This window comes from Dermatophagoides farinae, chromosome 5, assembly GCF_024713945.1.
Source record: "Dermatophagoides farinae isolate YC_2012a chromosome 5, ASM2471394v1, whole genome shotgun sequence".
In the NCBI taxonomy this organism is placed as follows: domain Eukaryota; kingdom Metazoa; phylum Arthropoda; class Arachnida; order Sarcoptiformes; family Pyroglyphidae; genus Dermatophagoides; species Dermatophagoides farinae.
In genome coordinates this window covers 4,320,933-4,347,780 of record NC_134681.1, presented here as the reverse complement: position 1 = coordinate 4,347,780, position 26,848 = coordinate 4,320,933, and the positions used below count along the sequence as shown (strand labels likewise).

Sequence of the window (26,848 nt, the reverse complement as noted above, 5' to 3'; positions counted from 1 at the left end):
AGAAACAAATCTTCATGTATATATATGTTATATAATGTCAGAGAAAAATGTCACAAATTTACGGAACCGGAAATACTTGTGATAGCATTGTATATATATAAATAATCAAAACCGTGTATATCACCAGAAACAGAAAAAAAGGTTTGACATTTCCGGTTTTTTTTCCTTACTTTTTTTTGATGATGAAATGAAGAAAAAAAACACTTACTTTGTTAACTGGCTGATTTATTCTGCTGATTTTACTTTTCGTTTGTTATTGAATGTTTATCAAATACATTCGACCTGATCTATTATAAATAGTGAAATTGGTGACCGAAAAGAGTTAGAGAGAAAGATTGAAAAAAAAATTGAAAATTCGTGCCTGCCGTGCTAAATTATGATTTTTTTTTGTTTGTTATCATGTTTAAAAATAGTGTTGGTTGTTTCTGTTTTTTTTTTGGTTGTTGTTGTTGTTGAGTGACATGAAAAATACAACAAATATCTTCACATAATGTATACTCATCATCATCATCATCATCATCAACAAAATAGATTGATCACTGTATGAAGATCATATCTTTGCCATCCATCTAATGATGATGATGATGATGATGATCCATCCATTCATTCAGGAAACCAGACGTAACAAACAAACAAAAAGAAAAAAGTTTCACACTTGATTTTTCTGAAACATTCAAATGAATGATGATGAGATTTTTTTTCGTCTTCTTGTTTAAATCAAAATTTCAAAAAAAAAAAATTTTTTTTCCTCTTTATCATATAACACATTCATTTCATTGATTTCACGATCGATTTGATTATTCAATACAAACTATGCCATCATCATCATCATCATTATAATCATCATCATCTTTTTCATCGTCATCATCATCATCATCAATCTGACATATTGATTTGATTTCGATTCTGTTCTTGTTGTTGTTGTTGTTATTGGGGAAGATTTTCTTTCGATTCTTGTACATGTGTAAACAGATGTGAAAATGTTGATAACACCATTGAAAACAAAGAAAAAAAACTAAACGAAAAAAAAAATGGCCTGGTTTTTAGTTCATCGTTTTATTTATCCATGTGTGTGTGTGTGATGAAAGATTTGACACAAAGCCATCCATAGAATATTTGATGATGATAGATTATAAATAATTTTTTTTTTTCGAGAACATTAAAGATTTTCTTCCTCTTTTTTTTGATTAATTTGTCGCCACAATTTAATTCTTTAAAATTTTAAAATTCTGTAAAATTCTGGTTTGTTATAAAATCTTGATGAAAATTTTTTTTTTTCCCATTCATTCATTCATTCATTCAAAACACCACAAAAATTGGGTTAATGTTTAATGTTTGTTTGTTACAAAATTATTCACAACAACAACAACAACGACAACAACAACAACGAGAGAAAAAAATACACAGAGATTTATTTCATTTTTTTTCGTTTGTTCATGGTTCATTGTATATTGCGAAAAAAATAAGAAAATGTATCGAAAATCATCATTATAATGGTTTATATGTATATCAAACATGAACCGAAGAATAAAAAAAAAAAATTTTTTTTTTCATTCCGGCAACATCAGAAGAAAAATTCCATCCATGTGTATATATATATGGTGAATATTTTTGAAGAAAGAAAGAATAAAAAAAATCAATTCAATTGATCGAAATCCATCCACACACACACACAAACACAATTTTCCGGTGAATTGCAACGAAGAAGAAAAAAAAATCCAATATATAAAACAAATAATCGGATCATTGTGTGTATGTGTGTGTGTGTGTGTGGGTGTATATAAACATAACGATAGCAGAGATGATGATGATGATGATGAAAAAATTATTCATTCAAAATCATTTGAGCTGAAAATTGGTTGGTCCAACAACAACAACAACAACAACAACTAGAAGTATTTTGTAAAAAAAAATCAAATTGACTTGTCGTCATCTGTATCGTTTGATCAAAAATAATTTCTCTCTCTCTCTTTAGCTTTCAACCATTTTATATTTGTTACTGAATTTGTAATTTAAGAATCGTTTACGTTCATTTTCAAAGTTTGTGTTTATTTCATTTTTGGATTTCTTTCTTTTTTTTCTTCCAATGATTTTTGGTTTCATAAATAAAGAACAAAAAAAAAGTTCTGCTTTTGAGACCATGGAATCAAAACATGAACAACAACAACAACAACAACATAAAAAAAATATACTAATATCCAGCCAGAATCACATTGATTATTGTGAAATGAAAACATTCGTCAACACACGAATATTTATGACAAAACAAAGTTTGTTTTTTTTTGCTTTTCACCAATTTTTTTTATATTCATAATCAAAACCGAATTTCATTAGGTAACTTGATCCAAGAGTTTCTGTTGTCGATGATGATGATGATGATGATGATGATGATGATGAATTCAATTTCTTGTTTTCATTTTGTTTCACTTTTTTTTTCATTCTTGAACCATAACACCGATCACGATGCAGAATAAATAAATAAATGTGAATCGACGGTAGATGGAAAACTTTTTTTCTGGTTTTTTTTTCGCCGTCGTTGCTGTTGTTGTTGTTGTTGTTCATTTCATTAGACAGTATAATTAAACTCAAACAACAACAACAACAACGAAGATGACGACGACGGCAAAAGAATTGTTATTCTTGTTACCCAGAATTAAATGACAACCATCTACAACCAAAAAAAAAAAAAATTATTTTTACTTTTTGGTTCTTTCAACTCTTTTTTCGTTTTGTTTCCGCATGTTGAGTAGTGTGTGTGTTTGTGCTTTACAAGTTCCAGAATCTATTTTATGAATAAATATATATAAAAAAAATTGGAAAACCAAATTGTCTAAATAAAGAATAAAAATGAAGAAACGATCCAAAACATACCAAAAACAAAAAGAAACCATGAAATGAAACTGAATACAACAACAAAGACATTTAATAGTAAATATATAGTTATGATATAATTAATCAGCGCTTTTTTTTCACTTTTTTTTCTTGTTCTTTCCACATTATTCACTATATGATGATTCTATTGCTTCATTTATTCATTCAACCTCTGATTCTGATATTTTTTTTTTTGCCGTCATGGTGGAAAGTTTTATTTTTTTTCATACATGAATACAATCATCATCAAATGTAAAGAATAAAAAAACAACAACAACAACAACAACAAATGTCGCATATTGCTGCGGTATTCTTGGAACAATTCTTATATAGTCGTTTCAAATTTCTTTGTTTTTGTTTCTTTTGTGTTTGTGTTTGTGTGTGTGTGTGTTCTTTTTTTTCTTTGTTTGTTAGTTAATTTCTATGTTTTTCATTCAAATTTATATTTAGGTTGTCGGTTAGTTACATTTTGTTGTTGTTGTTGTTGTTGCTTTTTTCCCTTGTTATTGTATTGTATTTGATTATGGTATAACCATCAACCAGAAAAATTACTGTATGAATTAAATTGAAAGAAAAATGCTAATAAAAATGGCCAACAACAACAACTATGCTGAAATGATTCAATAAAATAACATTGAAAATAAATTTGGTTTTTTTGGAATGAACCAAATTGACCAAATGCACACACACACACACACACATTGATGATTCAATCCTTTTTTTCCCATAAATATCCTGTCTATTATCATTATGATCTTATGTAGTATGTTTGATGATGTAACTGAAGAAAAATTTTTTTTCCATTTTCTTCTTTTCCACTGAAACGTTAGCCACTTATATTCAAGTCTTATTTTCTACTGTAAAATTTTGCCATTGTCATCGTTGTTGACTATAGATTTAGGAATTGTTTGCCTTTCAATTAGCAGTTAGTTTGTTGATGTCCATACACCCACACACACACACACACATATATATGTGATGTTTCAGAAAAAAAAGTGGATACAATTTTTCTCTGTTCGACTAAACATTGTTTCTGTTTTTAAGATTCTGGAATTTTGTTTGTATTTAGCAATATATTCCATACATGATGATGTTGTTTGATTTTTACTCTTTTTCATTTGCATTTTCATTTTCATTTTTTTTTCTCTGGCCTTATATAAAACACCAGCAACGGTTTTTTTTCTCTTCTAATACAAACATAACAGCCGATCTTTGCTCTCCAGTTTATTCGCTTATTATTATGATGATTGTCAATGATTTACTATGATGATGAACCGGACTAGATGGTCAAATATGTGTACTTTTTCCATCTTTTTTTTGGCCATACTCACTTACTCACTCACTTATAAACTCTATGAATGAAAGTGAGAATTAAAAGCAGAAGAAGAAGAAGAAGAAGAAGACGAAAAAAAAGGAAAAAAAACTTTGCAATATTGTAACAACATTTTATCTTGTTGTTTGAAACAGTTTTTTTTCTCGTAAATGTACACACACAGACACACACACACACACAGAATATACAGAATAAAGAGAAAAAGCCAAGCCTAAGCCAGATATTTTTTTCCCTTCTTTTTTTTGAGAGAGAGAGAGAATTAGAAATAAAAGAAGGTATATGAATTGGTATGGAAAATTAGGGGAAACACACACACACACACACAAAACACATTACGATTATCAACAAAGAATCATTGAATGTTAAAGAGAAATTGGAAATCGTATTAACGTTTAATGTTTGTTCTATCGGTTTTTGTTTTTCCAACTATTTTTCTTTCTATCTATCCGCCGATCTATCCATCCACAAATTTTATTATCATTACAACAGTAGTAGTTGTGTAGATTCTATTGCCAATATAGTAGTATTTAATCACAAGAAATATGTATTTTTTTTTTTTTGCTTTTCATCATCTAATTTAATATTTCATCCATGGGGGTGGTGGTGGTGGTGGTGTTGTTGGTGTTGGCGTTGGTACATAACAATTCAAATGTTTCAGCGGTAGTTTTTTTTTATATTTTGAATTTTCTCCATTCACGAATATTGAAGAAAATAAAATGCTGTTTTTTTTTATTTCGTTTCATGCTTATCCAACTTTTTATTTTCACACTTTTGTGTGTGTGCTACAATTCACAAAGTTTTTTTTTTTCTCTCTCTCTCTCTCTCTTTCAATATAAGCTACTTATGGATTTATAATAAATTGTTTCACATTGATCATCATTGTTATATTCTATTTGGCTCCCGGATTCTTATTCGAATTCTTTATATTCTATATATATATATATGCAAAAAGGGATTTTTCTTTTTCTTTTTTTTTAGTTTTCGTTAAGAATTTCAAATCAAACAATGTGATTGTGATCATCTATTTATTAGATCTTTAATGAATTATCATTATTATTATTATTACATAATTGGCTCTAATTGATCTTTGGAGCTAATTTTTTTTTTGTTTCTATCCATAAATTTTCGTTGATAATCACAATGATGATGATGATGATGATGAGAATAAATCAAAGAATAATCAATGATGTTGTTAGAAAGGGAACTCAGAGAGAAAGAGAGAGAGGGCAAAAATTTATTCTGTTTCATTGATGATACAAAATTCTTTATTGGCTAAACTTTTTATGCTAATTTTTCACATCATTCATTCATTCATTCATTCATTCATTTATCTTTTTCATCATCATTATCATTATCATGTACGAGATATTATTAATGTGTGTAGTATTTGTTTCAACAACAACCACAACAACAACAACAACGACAACAACAACAAAAAATTGTAATTTTCTCTTTAACCATGCTATTATTATTATTATGGCACAATTATTATAATGTCTACGTGTGTGTGTGTGTGTGTGTGAAACATTTTTGAATTCTGATTATCTTTTATTTTCACATTTTTTTTGTCGCCTGTTTTTTTTTTTTTTTTTTGCTCATCCATATATTTATAGAGAGAAAAAAAAATGCATATTTGAAACATTGTTCAATGAAGATGAATATGTGTGTCACATGTCTATATTATATAAATAAATAAATTGAAAAACTATGCACACACACACACACACTCATGTTTCTGGAATTTTGCCAGAAAAATTTTCGATTATGATCCAAGCAAAAAAAAAAATGAAATGAAAAAAAAAAATAAAAACTTGGACCCCATATATTAGTGGCTTTTGTTATTGTTGTTGTTGTTGTTGTTTGTAATATTGGTTTTGGCAAATATGTTACAATGATGATTTGCCAAAACCAATATTATAAACGACATCTCGGTCCTCTCTCTCTGTGTGTGTGTGTGTGTGTGTATGGAAGATTGAATGAAAAATTTTTTTTTTATCAAACAAATCAGCTAACATCTCTCTCTCTCTCTCTCTCTCTCTCTCTCTCTCTCTCTCTCTCTCTCTCTCTCTCTCTCTCTCTCTCTCTCTCTCTCTCTCTCTCTCTCTCTCTCTCTCTCTCTCTCTCTCTCTCTCTCTCTCTCTCTCTCTCTCTCTCTCTCTGTATCTGGATTGGTTCCAAGATGATATCGAGAATGAATACAGAGAGAGAGAAAAGAGAAAAATTGGAAATTTTGTTCCAAAATTTTGTGATCATAATAAGGTCCACAACAAACACACAATCAATCACGATCATTGTCAATTTTGTTGTTGTTGTTGTTGTTGTCTAGCAGTCGGTTCAATATTGAGAAATATTCTGCTCATCACATGTACAGAATGTACAGTTTTCAATTTTTTTTTTCATTTTCACTTTTTTTTCTCTCTTGATCAATCCATTGCAATGGATAACATCATCATCATCATCATCATCACCACCGCCAGAACAATTACTATTTGTCATTTAAAATGTCAAAATTTTTGTTTCCATTTTTTTCATAGCTCAATGTAAAAGAATGAGACCAACCCGAAACGAAACGAGTGAAAAAAATTGATTTTAAATGAAAAAAAAAATAAAATACCAAACAGAATCGGTGTAATAAACAGAATATTTTTCTGTTAATCTGATGTTAATGACAAACAAACAAACAGCAACAACAACAGCAACAACAACGAAAAAAAATCAAGAAAAATGATTTTTTTCTGTTTTGTTTTGTAAAAGTAAAAGAAACTATCGAAAATAAGAAACTGGAAATGTTTCTTGTTTTATAGCTGTGATTATTTCAAACAGACGCCGGTCGTTTTTTTTTTTGTTTTGTTTGGGCTATGAATCTTATTCTGTTGTTGTCGTTGTTGTTGTTGTTGTTGTTGTTGTTGTTGTTATAGAAGTTCAATCTGTTTCAATGTTGTTGTTGTTGATGTTGATGATCGATGTTTCCGATACTGTATCTGATGTATTTCATCATCATCATCATCTTGTTATATTCATTCATGAATAAATTCATTTTTTGTGTTTGTGTGTTACGTCTTAAAAATGTTTTGGTTACACAATCAATGTTGATAATAATGATGGTGGTAGTAGTAGTAGTAAAGTAGTAATAGTGAAACAGTCGATGACAATAATAATGATGAACGACAAATTCATTTCGTTGACTTTCATTTATAGAAAAAATGGCAAATTGGCGTTTTCTCTCTCTCTCTTTCTTTTATAGAAATAAGTGAATGAATGAATGAATGAATGAAAATCAAAGCCCTTCATCATCATCATCATTTGATTGTCAAAAGTTGTTCACGATATTTATATATATGGGGCTATATGATGTCCAATTTCCGTTTTTTTTTTGGAAAATTGGAACAATTTTCTCTCTCTGCTTTTTTCCCCATCATCGCTTTTTTTTGTTTAGCAAATTTTTCTTTCTTTTCATTTTTTTTTCATTCTGTGGTTTTTTTTTCTCTTCACTTGGTCGATGATGAGATTGATTGATGATGAATGTTGTGTGTGTGTGTGTGTGTGTGTAATGTTGTATTGAATTGAATCGATTCATTATATTTGCAGAGAGAGAAAGAGAGAGACGAAGAAAAATTGAAATGAATTGAGTCATGAATTTCAAAAGTTTTTTTTTCCTTTGTTGTTTCGTTTCTTTTCAAATGATGAACAAAAAAAAATAACAAGACAAGACAAAGGGTTAATTGATTTGATTCTTGTATTTCATTCTGTTTGTTTATTGGAAAACTCGATTAATGAAATTTTGAATGCACTTCAAAAAAAAAACAGAATTGAAAAGCAAGTAAAATGAGAGTGAGAGAGAAAATGAAATTAAAATCCAATTATTTTTCTGTTTGTTTGTTTGTTTTCTGTTTCATTTTTTTTTTTGAGTAATTAAAACTGAAAGGTGCTTGAAATTATGGATACAAAAAAAATTGGCTAAAAATTCTTTTTCTCTTCCAATACGATATCATCCTATGCTGTCATACATATCACCATTTTTTTTTTACAAATAACCAACTAAACGTTGACGACAATGATTTTCAATTGAAATTTCTGATCACGTAAATATAGACAGGTTATGTGTTATTCTGTGTGTGTGTGTGTGTGTGTTGTGAAATTTCAAACAAAATAAAATGAAAATATTCCTGACAAATTTTTTTTTCTTTTTTTTTTCATTCTAAGAATTTTAGCAAAGAAAAAAAATAAAATTCCAATTCCAGTACAAAATTCGTGCTTTGCTCGACTAATCGAATGTATATTTTTTTGGTTTGTGTGTGTGTGTGTGTGTGTGTGTGTGTGTGTGATCGTATGGCTAAATATTTATTTTTTCTGATTCACACACACCCACACACAAATTAAATATTCGGCATCATTTCATTGGTAAACAAATGAAATTAAACTCTAAAAAAAAAAAACGTTCCGGATATATTTTTTTTTTTACTCGCTGTTGTCGTCGTTGTTGTTGTTGTCGTCGTTATTATTATTCTTGTCAAGAAATTTTTCGACAAACTATGGAGAATAAAAAAAAAACACACTGACCAATTTTATGAAATTTATTTTTTTTTTTTAAATAAAATTTTTTTTCCCAATACATTGTAATATACCAATAATTTGTTCAATCATCAAAAGACTGATGATGATTGTCAATTACAAGTGAAAATAAAAAAATTTTTTTTTTAAGCTACCACATTTCACCACATATTTAGTAACTGAATCAATGTAATGAATTGTCACCATCATCATCATCATCATCAATGACCATTATTATTGGTCAATCATTATTTTTTTATATTGTATCGTCTATATCATTTGTAAAAAAAAACTCAATAATAAAAAAAAATACGACTATAATCGAAATAATAATACGAGTGACAAAAATCAAATCAAACCAATAGTATTTCTGTGTGTCCGTGTGTGTGTGTGTGTGTGTATGTTTTTCTTGGCTACTTACGTCCATTATCATTTTTTCAAATCGATTTTTTTTTGCTGCCATCTCTCTATTTAGTCGTCGTTGTTGTTGTTGTTGTTGTTGTTGTTGTAGAAAATATCAACCAGAAATAAATGGCTATGAAGAAGCGGCAGTAACTACAACAACAATGAGAAAAAAAAATTTTTTTTTTCACCAATCATCATATCATATACAACAATGACCCTAGGCCTAGGTTTTTTTGTTTTGTTTTGTTTGTTAGAATAGAATCTGTTGTAGCCTATAGTAGTGATGTGTGTGTGTCGTCTTGGTTTTTTTTTCTTTGATTCAGTTTCCGTTTTTCAAGGTTTCAAAATTTTTTCATTTCTCACTGATAACTGGGCTTCACACTTTTGTGAATCAAGATTATTCATTTGTATTCTACATTGATTACAATGATGATATGGTCGATTTCAAATGTATTGAACAAATTTTTTTTCAACAGTTTTATTTTCACTAATAATCATCATTGTTGGAATGAGAAAAATCAGAAAAATGAAATTTTCAATTCTGGAACAAAAAAAAAATGAAATTCGATTTCACTAGTAGTGGTAGCAGTGGTGGTGGTGGTGGTGGTGTTGGTGTTTTCAATTTTAATGACGCCCGTTGTTGTCACCATCAATGATGATGATGATGACACCATCGATTTGGTTATTTTTTTTATTATAAGAAAAAAAAACTTTTGTCGTTGGTAATGATGATGATGATGGGCGGTAAAAATTCTGTATGATGAAAATAGGATTTTGATTTTTTTTTTCGTTTTCAAATTATTCAATTGCAATTTTTACTTTCCAAAAAAAAAAAAAAAATGTTTCGCCATTTTGAAGATTACAAAAGTCAATAATGAATGAAAATTATTCACAGAATCGATGGACGAATAGAGCAAAAAAAAAAAAAAAATATTTCCTTCTTTACCAGGTCCACAATTGGCTAGAACAACAGCGATTTCGATTTTTGAATGTGGCCTACTGTTTGGCCCATTTTTTTTTCTCAAGTTGATCAATCCACTGAATTTTCACTTCATTATATAGATCCGGTAAATGTAATAATGTTTCACTAGCATAATTTATATTCGTATATTCTAACTATTCATCTTCGTTTTTTTTTGTATATATATATTGAGCTTATTATCATCATCATCATCATTTTGACGATGATGATGATCATCTTTATCATTTTCAAAGAAAGAAAAAAAAAGTTGTAAAACAAAAACAAAAATCCAGTTAAAGAAACAAATGTGAAAAAGAGAGAAAGAGAGAGATAAAAAAAATCGAAAGCAATCCGGACAATTTTTCTTTTCGCTGTTATTTTTTTTTTTTTTTTTTTTTTGTATGTCCAAAATCTTTTTTTTTCTATGGCTATGTACAATATTACCATCATCATGATCATCAAATGAAGACAATGATGATCATGATGAACATGGACGCCCACGATGATGATTGAGTGTTTGAATGATTGTTTTTTTTTGGGGGAAATCCAATGTTCATATATTCATCTATTATTTGCCATAAAGAAAAATCCGGAGATGAAATCATTTCCAAGGTTCTTACTCCATTGTCCATTTAACATTATATCGGACCTTGGTTTCAAGTACCTAGTTTGGTTTTTTGTTTTTTGTTTTGTTTCACCCACTTTCTTTTACTGGTCATTAACACACACACACACACATAGAGTGATCATCATCAATTTTCTTTTCATCTTTTTCTTTCTATATTTATATATCATATATATATATATGTTTGTTATCGGTTACACTTTAATCGAGCTTCACTAATAAAGAAATCTTTTCTTTTGCCGACAAACATAAATAGCTAATAGTGTGTGATTATCAGATGAACAATAATAAATAGCAAGCAATTGACAATAGAAAAAAAAATATGAAAAGAACAATTGTACACACTGTTGTGGTAGTGGCGCTGTTTTCAAATGTGAACAAAAAAAAATAAAAAATAAAAGAAAAATAAGAATTTCATCTCGAACATTGAATCGACATCGACATATTTGTTCAAAATCATATGCACAATGTGCATATTTTATAATGTAATCAATTTTTCCAAGTACAACAGAAGAAGAAAAAAAAATATTCAAACGGTCAGAACGAAATGTATTTTTTTTTCTGTGTATCGAAATGAATATTTACCGATTTCGTTTTTGTTTTTGTTTTGTTTTTTTTTTATTGAAATCACACACCCACACACACACGAAAACACGCCAAAATCAAAATCAAAAAAAAAATTATTGAACAAATTTTTTTTATTGTTTTTTTTCTCTTGTATAGCCATTATTATTATTATTATTTGAAACAAATTTAAATTTTTTTTCCAGTTGTTGTTGTTGTTGTTGTTTGGTTCGTTGGTGGTTTCTTAGTTGAAAGAAATTTCAGAAACACAACAAACAAACTAAAAAAAAAAAAATGAAATTGAATTCCAAGCAAGGTGAAGGGTAGATACATGCAAACAAACAACACACACACACACACACATATATATATCTCGTATATATCATTAAGCTAATAGAAAAGATTTCAATGGTTTTTGTGTGTGTGTGTGTGTGCAAGTGTGTGTGTAAGATTTGGTTAAATGAATGAATTTCATTTTTGGTTTTTTTTTCAGGAATATTTTTCCTTTCATGAAAAGAAAAAAAAGTTTTTCATGTTTTTTTTTCTGCCATGGTATGAATATCTATATTTTTTTTTCTCTTTCTCCATCGGTACCATTTCATTCAAATAATAATAATATGATTTGATTTGATTTGATTTCCATTTCAAATGGGTTTTGTTTTCCAATTTTTTCCACTGGTTCCCAAAAAAAAAAAATTTTCCCTTTTGATTCCGTTTTGGATATATATATATATATATTTTAATATGCCAATACCAACCAAGAACATATTATTTCTACCATTGCCGGTATTTGGTTTCCATTTAGTCAATGAAAAAAAAAAAAATTTTTTTCTCTTTTCTTTTTCTTTGCTCAGAAAAGTAAATGATGTCATTTTGTTTGGTTCGTTGGTCATCAAACGCACACACACACACACACAAACGCACATATTGTTGGTGGAACAGCGTCTGTTCATTTTTCTTTATATTACAAATTTTGATGATGATGATGAAAATCTTATTATACCATCATCATCATCATTTTGATTTTGATTTTGATTTTTTTTTGTTCTCGTTTCGTTTGTTTCAATTGATTCAATTTTCCTCCATTTATTGAAAACAAATGATGAATGAATGAATGAATGAATATAATTTGCTTGAAAGGATTCTACATCATCATCATCATCATAATCATTGATGTTCCATTTATTCGATTCATTTGTCTTGTTAATTTTGTTTTTCAGTTATTTTTATTTTTTTTTTGTTCATTCATGAATCTAATATTTACCGGTCATTCAAGTTTGTTATATATATGAGATTGTAAATCTTAAAATTACACAATCGTAATGCTTGTATTTTTTTTCTTTCTTTTTTTTTTTGTCAAATGCAATATTGTCATTTTGACAGTTTGACATGTGACAGAATTACTACATATATAGATTATTGAAAAATAACGAAAAAAAAACGAAAAACAACCAAAAAAAAAGTTTGTTTTTTGGATCTAAATTTTTTTTTGTTTTGTTTTGTTTTGTTTCGTCATTATCATCAAACTTGTGGTTATATTTATTATCTCTTCCTCTCTCTCTCTCTCTCACACACACACACACACCGACACATCCCCTGAGAGAGGGTACAAGTATATTCAACCCAAAAAACAATCATTATTTGTCTTTAGCGGTCTAATTTTTATTTTTTCTTCTGTTCACTTTCAATCTTTTTTCATTTTGTTTCAATTTTTGTTATTGATACAAAGGTTCTACATTCTATTTCAATTCTTTTGAGCTTGCTCTTTTTCTCGTTTGGAAACAATGAATCCATCATTGAATTGCACGCAATTTAACCAACAACAATAACAATAACGACAACGACAACGGCACACACACACACACACATGTTAAATGGCAATTGTTTTTTTTCCTCTCAATTTGATAAAAGCAGAATAGCAGCAAAAAAAAAAACATCATTTCTATTCCAAGTTGTTGGCGGTAAGATTCAAAATGTTGAAACAAATTGATTTCATTCTAAAGAATAAGAATGTAGAATATAATAGAATGGAAAAAAAATTGGCAATCATTGTTGTTGTTGTTGTTGTTGTTAAAATTGGTGAAATTACATTGAAATCTTTCATCGTTTGTGTGTGTGTGTGTGTAAGCATGAAAATTGAAGACTACATTTTATTCGTTCTGCAACATTGAAAACAAAAAAAAAGAAACAAAACACTCGTAAGATCAGAAAAAAAAGGAATTTTGATTCGTTCAACAAGAATTTTATTGAAATCCGTTTATTTTATTTTATTTTATTTATTTTTATTTTTTGGTCTCAAGATTCAATGAGTTTTCTAGAGTTTTTTTTTTGGTAAACGATAATAATTTGTAAACGATGCTGAAATGCTAAAAACAATGCTGATTGACAATTTTTATCGAATGATGCAACAAGAAATGAAAATATTAAGCCTTTTTTATTATCGTTTCACCATCATTCAATTGGTGAATGATGAAACCGCTAACCACCACCAACACGATAGTAGTCGCGTCAACAATCACCAATCACTTGGTGTTTTTCATTTTAGGTTTTCCTGTTTTCCTGTTTTTTTTTATTATTCTAAAAATTTCCACTTGAAATGTGTATGTGTGTCCATGTCCGCTTTTGTGTGTGTGTTTGTCATTTTTTTTTTTTTTTTTTTTTGGTTTTCAACATAAGAAAATTCGTGTGTGTTGTATATGTGAAACGAATCAATAAAATTGATTAGATTTTTTGCTTTGTTTTCATATATGGTGAATATTTTCTATATTTTATCGTTGTATTTCTCACAATTTCTTTCTTCTTTTTTCGTTTTTTTTTTTGATTTTTGAATTTCGTTAAATTCTTTGTCTTTTTTTTTTGTTCGAAAATTTTATTCATTCTCCATTGCTTTAGGATGTCTGATGGCATTGAATGAAAACAAAACAAAACAAATGAAAGTGTTATTGAGAAAGAAAAGCCATTTATTTGTGCAATGGTGTAAATGTTTCGATGTTTCGATGTTTCGATGTTTCTGTTGTGTGTGTGTGTGTGTTTTTTTTTCATTCTGGAATTTTTTTTTTCATTTTGAGAAATTTGTTTATGGGTTGGTTTGTGTGTGTGTGTTTGTGCTTCTCAAATTGGTGATAATGGGTTTTTGTTTTTTTTTCGTTTTTTCTCAAATACTGCTCGATGTGTTACGAACAAAGTATGAACGAATTTTGAATTTGAATGAATCAAATAATAGTTTCTGTGTGTGTGTGTGAATGTCCTGGCTGTTTTTCATTCAAGATTTATATTGGATATATACGAATTCGATTTATTTTACATAGTTTTTCTTACTTATGCAAAAAAAAAAAATTTCAGAAACATTTCAGTTATAAAAATCAAAACTGCCGAAAGAGTTATTTTTTTTTTGCCGCCGGTTTTTATTTTAGATTTGTTTTTTTTTGTTTTTTGTTTTTTTTTGCTGCCGCATACCACTCCATTATCGTCGTTCAGGTCATTTTCAGTTGAATAGGTCTGGTATATTGATTGTGGAATGACAGAAAAAAAAGTAAAAATTTTCCATTCCATTCCATTCGTTATTTGTTTGTTGATAAATCTTTATTTAAGAAATGTACGAAAATAAAAATGCCAGTAAAATAAATGTCTGTGGATCCATTTTGGTAATTTGTTTTGTATATATGATGCTGAATTCAGAATTCTGAATTCTGAATTCAGCTAATCATTATCATCAATATATATAATGTTTGGCTAAATTTCATCGGTTTTTTTTAAGAAAACACCAAGTATTCTGAGCATTCATGTGTGTGTGTGTGTGTGTGTGTGTGTGTGTGTGTGCATAGCATCACTTCAGTGTACAGAGAAAAAAAAATTTTCAACTCTTCATCATCATTGTCATCATCAAGCGTACAATGTCATTATTGCAAGGAAAATGTTGATTTTTTTTCAACATTTCAAAAATAAAAACATTAACCGTTAATCATGTACGACAAAAAAAAACGCACACACACACAACGGGGAATGCGATCCCGTATAAATACGCTAATTAAAAAGCGTGTTGAGCAAAAAAATTTTCAAACGAACACAACAGGAGATTTTTTTTCCTTTTTCTCATTTCATTTCATTTCTTCAATCTGACACTAATTTTTTTTTTGGTCACTTTTTTTTCATTTTTATTCACAAAAAAAAACATAAAAATCCACATTTTGTTTATCACCATTTCAGAATTTCAGAATTTCACAATGTTTCTATAGAATGAATTTTTCATCTATGTTTGCATTCACGAGTAATAAAGTTTCGTTGTGTTTTTTTGTTTGTTTGTTTGTTTGTTCACTCGTCATTATTACAAAACAATTGTCATTGACCCAGGAAGAACATTGAATTAAAAAAAAAAAAAGAAAGAATATATAATCATTTCATAGGGTTCATCATCGATGACGTTATCACGTCACCACAAATGATGTGATTATATTACATTGCATGTGTATATATATATAGCGACAAAATAACAACAACAACAACAACAACAACAACAACAAAAAACCAAACGTGAATGGATATATATTTTTTTTTATTTCACGCTCATAATATCCACTCATTTTTTTTGTGGTTCTTTCACTGATGATGATGAGCATAGTTATCCATCCATAATCATTATTATCATAACCATAATAGTGGTAATAATAATAATGACGATCATCATAATACAATGGAATGATTAAAAACAAAACAAAATGAAAAACAAAAACAAAACAATATAAACGTAATGACATTGATGTGATAAAAATTGACTACTACAACTACAGCAGCATGGATTAAATAAAGAATCATCATCATCGTCATATATATATGAAAATTGGCCCAATTTAGAATCGAATGAATAATTCAAGTTTGATTTTTTTTTCAAAGTCAAGTTTAATTCTTTAATTCTTTTTTTTTTTTTTTTTTTTTTTGTTTATCAATTATCTGTCTGTCAGTCTGTCTGTCTGTCAGTATGTATGGTTTGGTTTGAATTATCATGTAAAAATTCAGCGTTATATAATACTGACAAACATTGTACACATCAATATTCACAGTTAACCAAAAAAAATTTTATTAATGATTGTGTTAGTTAGTGTGTGTCTATACAGATAAACAACAAAAATATGAGTGAAAAAAAAAATAAAAATAAAAATAAAAATAAAATGACACTAGTCACACATAATAGTATTAAAAACGACATTTACAATGATAGTCAATGTTTTTCCGCCCAACATCCATTTTTTTTTTGTTCATCCAAAATTTTTATTTATTTATTTTTCACCCAGTTTCTTTGTTTGTTCGGTTGGTTGGTTGGTTGGTTGAAACTTTGTCTGTCGGTCGTGTGTGTGTGTGTGTGGTTCATGTGTGTGTGTTTGTAAATCGTTTATTCATCATCATCATCATGATTCCGTTTTTCGTTCTAGTCTTTTGTTTAGATTCATTTTTTTCCTGGCTAGTTTTTTTTTTTTTTTGGCCAACGGGAGGATATTATCATCACCAACACCATAACATCTTCATTTCCATATTCAATAAATTTGGCAACATTAACACCATTGTTGTTGTTGAGATATCAACATAGAAATGTAAAAAAAAATGAATGCATTTAAATAAATTTTATTTAAAAGTAAATAAAAATTTCAACATTATTCTTATTCTCTTTTTTTTGGATCGATCCATAAACACAAAGGCACACAAAATACAAAACAAATATGTGCAAAAAAAATAAATAACAAGAAGAATAGCCATAATGTAGCTTGTCAGCGGTAAAAAAAAAATTTCCAATCTGGACATCATTTGGCATTTTATTTCTAAATAATGATGATGGTGAAATTTTTGAAATGTTGATGAATGAATGAATGAATGAATGGAAAGAGAATAGAATCCAAGAGTAAAAAAAAAAAATCTCAAATCAGATTCTGTGCATTGTGAGAAAGAGAGAAAAAAAAAGAAAAAGAAATCAACCACCGTAACACATAAATGATACGATAATTCTTGTATTCTTTTAATGTGATAGAATAAGAATATGGCCAAAAAAAAGAGATCATTTATTCAAATGAAAATGATCCAGATTTACCAAGAATAAGAATTTTCATTCCACTCATACATTTATATATAAAATAGTGGGTAGAGTGTGAGAGAAAAAAAAATGAAATTGAGTGTAAAAAAAATTGATTTCAAAACATAACCAGAGAAAGAAAATAGAAAATAGAAAACAGAAAACAAAACAAAGAAAAAAAAATGAGAAAAAAAATATATCAACAATAGAATCATCGAGGCAGTCAACGCTATGGCCAACCAAACAACATCCAGCCATCGAGCCAATATTCAAATTTTATGTAAAAAGCCACACACACACACACACATTCACAGGTTCAAAAAAAAGACAACAACAACAACAAAAAACCAACGCTTCATATAATGATGATGAGGATCTAGCCGAAAAAAAAGAAAGCGGAAAAAAATTCTTTTCCGGATCATCTCCATTTTTTTTCCTTTATTTTATTATCATTATTATCATACTATGAACATTCAATGGTTGAAAAAAAAGAGAGAATGAATGAATGAAATGAAAGAAAAAAATCCAACAATTTTCACACACACACACACACACACACAACAGGATCATCAAACATTTTTTTTCAACTTTTATGAATATCTGGTATCTTTTCACAATGAGACAATGAATGAATGAATGAATGAATGAAACGAAAATGGAGCTTATTTTCCATTAAATTCATTGTTCCATGTTGTGATGTGTTGTTGTTTGTTGCAACAACAACAACAACAACAACAAAAAAAAAATGAAGAAAAATTCCGGCATACAATATCATTGCGGTGTATTATCATCATTGGATTTTAAGATGATTTAAACACAACCATATTTTTAGATAATCATCATTTGAATTATATCTTTTATATGAATGAATGAACTAGATTAGAGAGAATATTTTTTTTTTTTTTTTTTTGGTTGCATTCTTAGAGTGATTTTTTTTTGTTCACTGTTAATCATCATCATCATCATTGTTATTGTTTGTTTGTTTGTTTAATGATTCTAGAATCGACTGAATACAAAAAAAAATTGTTACTTTGATTGGTGTGTGTATATGATGATAATGTAAATAATTCCAATGTTACGCTTCTCAGTAGACATATATATATAAGTATAATGAAAGAGCCTTGTCTCTGTTTCAATTGAGCAACTATGATTCTGGTTCTGGTTCTTGTTGTTGTTGTTGTCGTGCATTCCAAGTAGAATACGAACAAAGAAACAAAAAAAAGAAAAGAAAATTGAAAGTATCCAAAAAAAAAAATGCATGGATAAAAACTAAATGGTTATATGTGTGTGTGTGTGTGTGTGTTAGTGTGAGAATCGATACCAGAATCGGATTAAATTCCACCATGATGCCATTAAACATGGTTCTTGTTGATGATACCGATGATTATTATGGTGATTGAAAGTCAAAGAGTCAAATGATCGTTGTCGTTATTATTTTCAATCATTGAAAATCATCTTTGTTCACATTTCGGTTATTTCAGTGTATGTGTGTGCGTGTGTGTGTGTGTTAAATAGATTGACGCGATTATTATTATCATCATCAAACGTGAATGAATGAATGAATGAATGAATGATGGAAAAAAAATAAAGAGATGAAAAATTCAAACAAAGTTTTATTTTCTCTTTTCCTACATTCATTCGAATCAAAAATAAAAAGATGAAGAAAAAAAAACTTATATGCATTACGATCATCATTATCTTCATCACCATTTGAGAGAATTTTCATAGATGATAATAATTTTGATATGGAAATATATTGCATACAAAATTTATGTGTTTGTTTGTATATGGAGAATATTCTGTTCTATTTTCCATATTCTTGCTATGGTATCTAGCCAAAAAAAAAAAAAAAAAGAAAAGAAAAGAATTATTACTTGATCAAATCAGAATCAAACATTACTATAACAAGTTTCAGGTGATCATTCCGTCTTTTTTTTTCTCCAGATTCATTCTTTAATTCTAATTTTGTTTCACAATTCTTGAAGATAAAAAAAAATTTAAATTTCGGCATTTTTTTTTGCCGTGTGTGTGTGTGTATTTGAACTTGAGTGTGATGAGAACTTATTTTCATTATTCTGATGGTTTTTTTTCTACTGCTATCGAACTTTTTTTTTCTTTCCACTATATTGGTTCTCAATGACACACATTTCACAATAAAATGAATGGCCAAACCATCATGATGATGATTATTCGTTACAATTGACCATTTTCCTTTCTACTATTCATTCATTTACGTTTGAACATTGTCGTTGTCGTTTGTTTCAGGGTAGATAGATAGATATCTTGAACACATTTTAGGAATGAGAAGAAAGAACCCAAAAAAAAGGAAATCAGCGCAAATTTGCTTGATAATCAATCCTTGTTTGTGCGTAACGGTGTCCTTTTCATTTAATTTTTTTTTTTGGTTCTGTTCATCGAAATTCATTCACATTCGATTTTCCAATATACAACAATATTTGGTTTTCATACTTTTTTTTCACCCATACACCAATGCACACACAGATACACGCACAATTTTCTTATTCATTTGATAATGACAATGGTCGTTTTTCTTTTCTCTTTTCGTAACCATTTCAAGAATGAATCGTATCACAAATCATCATCATCATCATCATTTTGGCCTTCAATTTTCAAGCACTTAGCCGCCATTCACAATCAATTCGTTTTTTTTTCTTTGGCCATTCATTCAGTATCCATTTGTTGTTGTTGTTGTTGTTATTGTTGTTGTTGCTCTGCTTACAAAATCTCATCAATACTGCAATGCGAAAAAAAACAGTTCAATGAATAAGAAGCAGTAACAAAAAAAAAAAAAAATAGAAAACAAAATGGTAACCAACCAATAATAAAGACATAGACAAGATAATACAATTTTAATTAATAGCTTTTTTCAGCATCATTATTTCCTATCTAAATGCTATTAGTTTTGAATGTTATTCACACACACACACACAAAAACGTACACTTTCATCATTATAATCGTGTGTTTCGATTCTGGCACATATATATACATGTAGATGTAAAAATGACATATAGAATTAGAATTTACCTTTGAATAATAATAATAACAAAAAACAAAATTTTAAGATTGATTTTAATTTCGATATATATAGTCAAAATCAGAGCAATTATTTTCTACTGCCAGTAAGCAAGCAAACAAACAAACAGAAAAAAAATTCTTTCAATTCTGACGTCATTGATGATGGTGATTGGTGATTTGGTTACCTCTGTTGTTGTTGTTGTTGTTTTTTTTTGCATTGCTTCGCAGTTTTTTTTTCTCTATAACAATGATGATATGAATGAATATTCTATACGAATATCATACAACAACCATAGTACAAATTTTTAAACGAAAAAAAAAATAATAATCATCATGAAGGAAATAGATTATTCTATACGGAATCTTATCATTATTTTTATCATTTTTTTTTTATATTTCATTTCGTTGTTTTGTTACAAGTTTATCGTTATCATTGATGATGATGATGATGATGATGATGATGATAATGGTCATCATGGACAATGTGGATAAATAGATCACTAGAAACTAGTGTTTAATTCACTTATATAACTCATAATATTCATACAAAACACATTCGAAACATACAATTTCCTTTTCCTTTTTCTTAAAAAAAAATTTTTCTTTGTTTTTTTTCCATATAGTGACCATATCCATCCATTTATCCATATTAAATGGCCAACAAAAAAAAAATTGATAATTCATAACGGATTTTTCTGTTTTGGTGAGTAGAAAATTTTTTTTTCTTTTTTTTTAAAACATTGAATGAATGCATAAAATAATTGAATCAGTAAAAAAAAAATAAATAAATTGGACATTTCAACGACATTTGAACTGAAGAACAATCTACTTTATCTTTTCAATGTGTGGGTGTGTGTGAATTTTCTTAAACAACACACACACACGCAGACAGACACACATCTATAATCTGATTTTAATGTCTACCATAATGATAGATTAGTTGTTTGTTTGTTTGTTGTCGTCGTCGTCGTCATCATTGCAGTAATGATATGAATCAGACATTTTTTTGTTTGTTTGTTTGTTTCAAAAAAAAAATAAATTCAATTTTTTTTTCTGCCGAATAAAAAAACATTAAATTCTCAAGAAGAATAAAATGAAAAAACAAAAAAAAAATTTCATATGTCGTTTATGCGTGTGTTTTTGTATTGAGGTGAATTGAAAGTTTTCTTTTCCATTTTTTTTTTCTTTTAAGTAACTGAATGAGCATCATTATCATTGATGATCATGAACAAAAACATTTGATAAAATAGAAAAGGAAAAAATTGTTCTTGAAATGAAGTGAATCAACCTGAATGTTGTTGAACAACAAACAAAACAAAACAAAACAGAGAAAAAAATATATGACAAGATGACGGATTCTGTTTATTTGTTTTGTTTTTCTACTTGAGAGAGACTGAAAAGAATTTGATTCCATTTTTGAAAATATGAGAAAGAATCAAAAAAAAATTCTTAAGAAATTCTTGACACGTATCGAAATTTTTTTTCTTTGTTTTTTTTTCGTTTTTCCATCACATTTTTGTATTTTATTTAACCAAAAAAAAAAAATCCTGTTCAAACATCTTGAGCATATATAATTTATAAATCGATTACAAAGTGTTTAAATCCATGAAGAAGCATTAGACAAAAAAAAATCAATAGAAATTAATCTCAATTATCATTGATGATGATGACGATGATGACGATGAAATTATGAACTAGAAATGATCAAACTGAATCAAAATCAAAAATCAGGAATCTGGAATTTTTGTTAATGAAAAAAAAAGTAGCAGAATTTTTTTTTCCTTTCTTCTTTTTTTTTGCCTGTAGATCCATTTTTGTTTTCACTATGGAAAATTTTCATAATCATTCATTTGACAATTTTCGTATGATTTTTTTGCATCATTTTTCTTTTTGTTTGTTTGTCTGTCTATTATGTTAACACACACACACACACACACACACATTAGTTATTTCATATTGAATAATAGTATAGTCATTCATTTTGTGTCAATTCACAATTTACGAATCAAGTCAACTTGACTAAATAATATACAAGTCAAGTGAAAGTCAAGTTTAAGACTATAGAGAGATATAGTTGGTTAGTTATTTCATTTATATTTCAAATATATATATATTTTTTCTGGTGACATCATTATTGTCGTAATATGAGTAAAAAAGAAGAATGGGAAAAAAATCGAGAGCTAGAAAGAAATGTCAGATATATTTTTTTCGAATATGAAGACAACAACCACGACAACGACAACGACAACGACAACGAAGAAGAGGACGACTCTTAATGTTTCATTTCGTTTGTTATATTTTTTTTTATTCTTACTGTAACAAAAAACGAAAAAAAAGGGGAAATGAAAAAAATTCCATAGTAGAATCCATTTTGTTTCCAGTGTTTTTCCGCTCTTTTTTTTCTCACTTTATGTCGATTCTTTATTAATTCTAATTTGTATAAATGAAATATCTCTATCTCTCTCTCTATGTGGGTGTGTCTCTGTATAACATAATAATCAATAATAACCATTCATTTTAATTTCCACCTATATATCCATCTTCTCGGAGCCATTTCTTGTAAATTTGAATTTTTATTTTTCACTTGAAAAAAATTTTTTTATCATTTTTTTTGTAGATGTTTCAAAAACCACGCCATCATTCTTGTTTTATTCTGTGTGTGTGTGTATGTTTTTTTGCGTGCATGTGTAAAATGTAGCAAAAGAAGAAGAGGAAGAAGAAGAAGAAGAAGCAAAAAAAGAGGACGAAAAAGACGAGAAAAAGTTTCATTTTCCATTTGGAAAATTGCAAATTATTCAATGAATGAATTGTTTTTTTTCCATGGAATGTAAGAAAATTAAATTCAAATCAAATTAGATAGATAGATAAGTGTGAACATGACGAACAGAGAGAGAGAGAGAGAAAAAAAAAGAAGAGTGAAAAATTGAGATAAATGAAATTCAACAACAATTTCATTCATTCTCTATATATGTGTATATGAATAAAATGGAAAAAACAAATAAAACAAAATGCATGACAATGTCATTAGTTTCTGCGTGTGTGTGTGTGTGTGTGTGTGGGTGATGATGATGATGTGATGTGCGTATGTCATCATTATTTTATTTCTAATTCTTTTTTTTTTTACTCAATTCTTGTTTCACGTCGTACAACAACAACAACGACAACAACAAACGAAAAAAAAAATGAAACAACATATCAAATGTGACAATGATTTTCATCATCAACAACGACCAACTAGAAATTGTTTCAACATTTTGCTGTTGCTAGTGTTTTTTTTTCCTTATCTCGTGTGTGTGTGTGTGTGTGTGTGTGTGTTGGATGGATGGATAAGACAAGAAAACAATTCATGTCAAAATAAACAAACAAACAAACAAACAGGCAACATAACGAAGAAACGAAAAAAAAAATCCGGTCAAATAAATGATGATGACAAGAACAGAGAGTAAGAGAGAGATTTGTAAAAGGTTGTGTGACATTCACAATTTTTTTTTTTTTTGAGCAAACAAAACAAAACACACACACACATATGCGATGTGTATGGAAACCATTTTCTTATTCTTCATCGTCATCATCATCATCAAACAAAATCACGGAATCACAAATTCAAACAAAAAAAAATAAAAAAAAATAAACAAACAGACTAAACATGAACGTTTTAATAACAAGTAAACAACAACAACAACAAGAGAAACGAAGTAAGAAAAAAAAAATCAACGATACAAAACACAATGAAATGTTTGAAACATGTTTGAACTGTGTTTTTGTTTTTGTTTCTGTTTTTTTTTCACTCTGTTGCGCACTCATCTTGGCTTGGTTGTCTTTATTATCATTTGAGATTCTTATACATTACATTTTACTATAACCGAAAAAACCGTATGGAATAACAAAAAAAAAAAATAGTAAAAAACGACAATGGCAAGAAAACAGAATACGTGCAGTAAATTCTAATTTCAGTCAAAAAAATAGAGAAAAATTTTTTTTTTTTCATTCTTTCCAGCAATATATATTATTTTTTCATTTTGTCATCATATATACAAGTTTTTGAGCCATGAAAATTCTGTGTCTTCGTCCTTGTCTCGTTGTTGTTGTTTCTACCAATAAAATGGTTGGATATCATTGATAAATTTTCATTCCTGTTGACTGTATACTTCCTATTCAATGATCACTATTGAAATGAACAAGCAACAACAACAAAAAGATTCGCTACGTGAATCATTCTCTCTAATATAATGAAACGTTTGCTTCAAATAGTAAACGACAGAATTAAATGAAAAAAAAATTTTTTTTTTCATCCAAAAATCCGAAACATACTTGATACTAGTCGAAAAAAAACCTACTAATTAACTTGAATGTTTCAATGGATTTTTTTTCCGCTCTCAATCCCCATTTTTCCGGTTATTCCTGGATCATAACCACCACCACTACTATAGAAGCATAGAATTTTGAAAATAAAAAGAAAAAGATCCCAGACATTTTTATTTACTAAATTTTTTTTTGTTATTTTGAACTTTTTTTTCAAAAAAAAAAAAAAAAAAAAAAAAACAAAAACAAATTCCAAAATTAAACTACACTGAAATTAATCTGAATTCATTCTCTCACTCACTCTCTCTCACTATTTCTCTTTTAGTTTGTTTATTATTATTTTTCACTAAATAACTATAGATATTGATTTCTATAGAAATTGATTGAAAATTTATGTTTCACTCAATCATTTAATGATGATGATGATGATGATCAACATCAAAAAATAAAAGAAAGAAAAAAAATTCGAGTCAATGGCTAGGTTATGGGCGGTGAAGCTTCCTGTTTTTTTTTTTTTTGCTTCACCCTTGTTCATACATTCATTCTCTGTCTCTCTGTCTTTCTCCACCCACAAATAATGGCTACCACCAATTTGTCTAATTGAATTGAACATGATCGTAACACGCAAACGATGATGATGATGATGATGATGATGATGATGATGATGATGATGATTTTTCATTCGATTATTTTTCTTCTATATTCCTTTATATACATTAAACATATTGCAGAGAAAGAAAGAAAAAAAAAACATTAATAATGATCAAAGTGACCATTATCATCATCATCATTATTGTCTGTTGTTGTTCATTTTGATCCAAACATACAGACAACACCCACTTTTTTTTCATTGAGGAATTCCTCTTTATTTCCAAGAATTTGTTTTTTTTTTATCATTCGGCATTCCACGATTACCGTTACGAATGATGATGATGATGATGATGTTACAATTGAATTGAACGTTGCCACATTCGTGAAAAACGAAACGAAACGTAACGATATATTGATTTTGATCTTTTCCATTGATATCAAATAATAATAATTTGATAATAATTCGAATGAAATGATGATGATGATGATGATCATCGAAATACTTGAAATCATCCATAACATCATACCGGCAGCAATATGAAATCATTTAAACGAAAAAAAAAATATGAAAAATTGATACCAATATTTTGTTGTTGTTTTTTTGGTTCAAATTTCTACTCTAAACTTTGTTCGATTTTTTTTACCTCTTTGTGATTGATCAATTATTTAGCAATGCGAGAAAAAAAATGAAAAATTGGAATTTGATCATTTATGAATTATTAAATCACTTATAAATTTTTCCATTTGGTTTTTTTTCCTGTTGGACGAATAAGACGATGACCATTGAACCATTTATGGATGAAAGGGTTTGTCTGTCGTTTGAAATAATGATCACCATCATCATTATCATGGTTTTGTCATCATCATCACCATCATAAGTTATTTACGATAATAAATGAAAAAAATTTGGAACAGAAAAGTTTTTTTCGCTCGAAATTGAATACAAAAAAAATTTTTTTGTCCACTCATTGAATTCATTCTCATTGATTGGTCATCATTTTTGTTTTCTCTTTCACCACGAAATGATCAGTATCATATTTTATGCAGTTTGATTGCTAAATAAACCTGGAAAAACCCGTATATCATCATCATCATCATCATTATTATTGGTTTTGATTCAAGCTATAGAAAAAAAAATTTGAAATATTGAAAAAAAATAATAATCAAAGATTTATTATGCATCCATACCCAATGTTCAATGAATGACCAAAAATTATTTGTCCACATTCCGTGTGTGTGTGTGTGTGAGATTGAAATGGCCAAAAAAAACAAACAAACCTGATGTTTGCGTGCATTGTTTCATCATAATGATTATTATCATACATATAGTAGTGATTTAATGATGATTTAGATATACAAATAATATATATCTATGGAAATGAATTCATGAACCGCCTTATTTTGGTGAATACAAAACAAACATTTAAAGAGTGAAATTGTATGATGACTGATCCACTTATAGATTTGGAAAAAAACAAGAGATTTGGTTGTTGTTTTTTGCGTGTTTCGTTCTCTATTTTTTAAATTTTTTTTTGTTGTTTAGCCAGCAA

The 26,848-nt window shown here is 28.1% G+C and overlaps 1 protein-coding gene across 1 annotated transcript in view; it reads left to right on the top strand.

The window, feature by feature from the left end:
• The window catches only part of LOC124499288 (uncharacterized), a 48,946-nt gene that overhangs the window by 814 nt on the left and 21,284 nt on the right, over positions 1-26,848 (top strand). Inside the window, exon 2 of the mRNA XM_075731278.1 lies at positions 21,029-21,108. The gene's annotated coding sequence lies outside the window, so the exon portion shown is untranslated. The remainder of the gene's footprint in view (positions 1-21,028; positions 21,109-26,848) is intronic.